This window comes from Chenopodium album, chromosome 3 (genome assembly GCF_948465745.1).
Source record: "Chenopodium album chromosome 3, dcCheAlbu1.1, whole genome shotgun sequence".
Taxonomy (NCBI): domain Eukaryota; kingdom Viridiplantae; phylum Streptophyta; class Magnoliopsida; order Caryophyllales; family Amaranthaceae; genus Chenopodium; species Chenopodium album.
This window is the reverse complement of record NC_137836.1, coordinates 27,689,711-27,692,721: the sequence shown is the minus strand read 5'-3', so window position 1 is coordinate 27,692,721 and position 3,011 is coordinate 27,689,711. Positions and strand designations below refer to the sequence as shown.

The 3,011-nt window shown below is 31.9% G+C and overlaps 1 long non-coding RNA gene across 1 annotated transcript; it reads right to left on the bottom strand.

Moving 5' to 3' along the window:
* Positions 1–1,224: 1,224 nt before the first annotated feature.
* LOC145612959 (uncharacterized) lies at positions 1,225–2,543 on the bottom strand. Its single transcript, XR_014106846.1, has 3 exons — positions 2,318–2,543; positions 1,531–1,594; positions 1,225–1,437 (listed from the first exon to the last, which is right to left on the bottom strand). It is a non-coding gene; the product is annotated as an uncharacterized LOC145612959 (long non-coding RNA).
* Between the last annotated feature and the right edge of the window lie 468 nt (positions 2,544–3,011).

Below are 3,011 nucleotides of genomic sequence, written 5' to 3'. Positions count from 1 at the left end.
ACAGACTCTTGAACCATCTTAAAAGTACTTTCCCCACAAACGGCGCCAAATGTTTTGGTTATTTTTAGGTCCCTCGGGAGTTTTATGTCACCAAGATTGGTTCAATGCGGTCTTTACCTGCAAAACACAGAGACTTTAGTTGTTAGGAGCTCCGCCTCTGACGATCAAGTTAGTATTAGTTAAAGAAAGTAAAAGTGCGGAAAGGTAAAAGTAAGATCTTCTCGAATTCCGAGATTAGGTGAATTCTCTAATGTTAGAGATGTGTATATGCGTTAATAAATGAACGTTCCCCCAAAAAATGGGGGGAATCTCCCTATTTAACGGGTCATTGGTAAATGTGCTCGTTCTTAGGTAACTCTGACATACTTCTAATGGGCTACGCCGTATTGCGGCTTTCTTGAGATTTGGGCCGTAAAGGCTGCCTTTTTCCCCATATTCTTGAAGGGACACGTGTCGAACGGTGATTAGTCCATCTTGGACCTCTCATAAGGTAACACATGTCACCATCTTGGTGTGGGTAATTTTATCCAAAATAGTTACTTAATAATTTAGATATAATATTTTATTTGAAATAAAAGAACATTATTTCCTTATGAATTCGGCCCTACTTCCCTATCTATTTCAGTTAGTTGTTTTAGGAATTACTTTCAATTAGGTGATATAATTTTAGACTAACAGTAATGCTAAACATTTGCCATCTCAGAAGTAGTTGTTCACAAATACTTTTTAAAAAAACGAATAATTTTTCACAAAAAAGTCTAGTTCTTCACAAATTTTTTTTTGGTTGGAAAAAATTACTACCATTAATCCCAACTTTGCTCCATGCGCCCATATTAATCCCAACTTCAGTTTACACTATTACAAAAAAGGGAAAAGAGACCCGTAGAAATATGCTTGTGAGACCACTTCTGGACGGGTCTCTATCTCAGGGGTCTCTTTGTTTAAGAGACCCTTTCTCGTGAGGGGTCTATTTGTGTGGACAAAGAGACCCGTTGTCAGTCTGTTATTTACGCGATGAGAATGATAGTTTCGAAGAGAAAGAGACCCGTTGTTTAATATAAAGGGTTTGTTTAACTGTATGAAGCTGACCTAACAGGTTAAATAACGGGTCTCTCTGTTCTTTATATTTAAAAAAAAAAAAAAAAAATTCTTTTTTTTTCGGTTTGCATTTTATTTAATTTTGTTTTTATGCTCTATAAAAATTGGCAGAATTGAGGAGCAAAATTATAAATTGGTATTAGTAGTTTGAAAACTTAATTTGTACATGCAAATTACACTTCAGATTGATGAGATGAAAAAAATAAAAACCAATGAACATAAAATCCCAACAAAAAAATTGTTTGAATTTATTGAAATTTAAAATTACAATTACTTTAATTAGACTTGAGTACTTCATTTGCAACCTTCTTTGTTTGATTGTAACAACATCAAGCAGATCTGAGAAAAACAAAATTTAAATAATGAATGTTATAATTGAGAATTCCATATAAAAAAATAAAAAACAAAAATAAAAGACAAAACTAGGCTTACGTCGACAGATCTTCGATGAGCAAATTGGATTGCTTGAATTCCCTTCCCTTACAAATGAGTAAATCTGTAGAATACCATGTTCAAGTTGAAAAAAAAAATACTCATGAATAATGGAACTAAAATTAAAAAAAAAAAAACAATCATAATAGAAAATCCCCAAATTTTATATTTTAATAAATTAACGAACATTTCAATATTTCAATTTACAGCAAATCAATTAATCAAACAAAATAATACAAGAAAAATAAACAGATTACATACTTAATTAACAAAAGCAAATTAAGCAAAGAAACTTAGAAGAAAAAAAAGTTGAGCAAATTAACTATATGAAATTGTTTTCAATTACTCAATTTACTGAGCTACTAAATCAGCCACAGCTGCATAATCAAAGCACATAATTAATGTTACCATGTGATTACAAATAAAGGTTCAATGTGGTTAATTAGCAAATTCATTCATTATTTAATGTTACCATGTGATTACAAATAGAGGTTATATCTATAAGAATTGCACATTAATCATATCATACGATTGCAGACTACCATTATCAATGAATGGATTTGCTAATTAACCACATTGCTAAGATTCTTGACATAGTACCACTAAGATTAAATCATAAATGTGGGTACTTCTCGCATTTAACTTGTAGGTACTCAATTGAAAATTATTTATTAAATAGCAAACTAAAAACCTAGAAAATTCAAAACCAGACAAAAACCAGAAAAATCAATTGAAACTCGTAGAATTATAAACTCGTAAAATTCCAAACAAAGCTTCGAAAGTCTACATGGTTGGGCGCTGCTGCGGTTTCGAAGGAGGAGAGCAAAGTATGGTGCGATTATTTTGGCTTTGATTGATGGTGATGAAACAAAAGAGGAGGCGTTGAGGAGGAGATGGAAGCATTAATTTTTTGCTCCAGGAGAAAAAAATTGACAGGAGAATGAAAGAGTAAAGGAAAGCGGCGTGAAGGAGGATGAATAGTGAGATGGGAATTGAAATTGGGTATATGAAGTGAAAGAAATAGGGTTTTGTTATCAATCACTAAGTGGTAGTCCCTTACACATATAAGAGACTCGTTAAGTCAAATACATGTCTCTTATTTTTTACCCTCCATCTTTGGTGGGCCTTTTGATACATAAGAGACCTGTTATCTCTAATATCAGATATATTATATTAATGAGAGCCGTTGAATTAATCAACGGGTCTTTATTATAGGTTTCTTTGACCATTTTTGTAGTAGTGTTATTCCCTTCCACTCCCAACTTTATATTGTATTTTTCTTTTTTTATCACCCCCAACAGGTAATCCAACTTGATGTAGGAAGTTACTAGACACGTGTAACCGCGTGATAGGTTTGAAAAAAAAATTTCAAAAAAAAAATGAAAATAAAAAATAAAAAATAAAAACAAAAAAATACAAAACCACCATTGTAACACTCTAGAAATTCCTTTCCTTCAAAATACCTGTTTTGCTCTTATTAA